We start from the raw sequence: 643 nt of genomic DNA on the forward strand, positions 1-643 counted from the left end.
AGACAAGAAGGCCTTACCAAATCATGCCAATTTAACCAAAAAATTTGCTAATAGCTTGCCAATGGCCTCCACGAAAATGCTAATTCGATTTTCATGTTGGCAATATATCAATGTCAATGGCAGGGTCGTGACCACATAACTAGGATATCTTTCAGATTGTATCACTAACTGACAAAGAGATCGCACTGCAGGTTTCGAAAGACTTTTCCAAGATGATATTTTCATTTCATCACATAGTCCGAAAAACGCCACATTACTTTCATCCTTCCAGAAAAAAAATAGGCCAATTCTGGCCCAAATCTCGCAACACCTGAACATTCTCCCAAAGAACAATTCAAGTAATAATATTAATGTCAATTCATTGGTGAAAAAGAGTCTCAGCCTTTGGCAGATTATGTACCTTCCCAAACATGATATTCATATATGAAATATATGAAATGGTGCAAGATAAACAAATCTATTGCATTTAAACAGATGGAACATTCATAAAATCCAAAAGACTTGAAATTTCCCTCTCAAGTTGCCTGAAATTGCATAATCAATTTCAGAGAAATGTCAAAACCTGTCTAAATATCTGAATAATTAGCAACTAAAATAAATTTGCGCAAAAATCTGCAATCCAAAAGTTTGTTTGCTTATTTTC

The sequence above is a fragment of the Tigriopus californicus genome, chromosome 11 (assembly GCF_007210705.1).
Source record: "Tigriopus californicus strain San Diego chromosome 11, Tcal_SD_v2.1, whole genome shotgun sequence".
In the NCBI taxonomy this organism is placed as follows: domain Eukaryota; kingdom Metazoa; phylum Arthropoda; class Copepoda; order Harpacticoida; family Harpacticidae; genus Tigriopus; species Tigriopus californicus.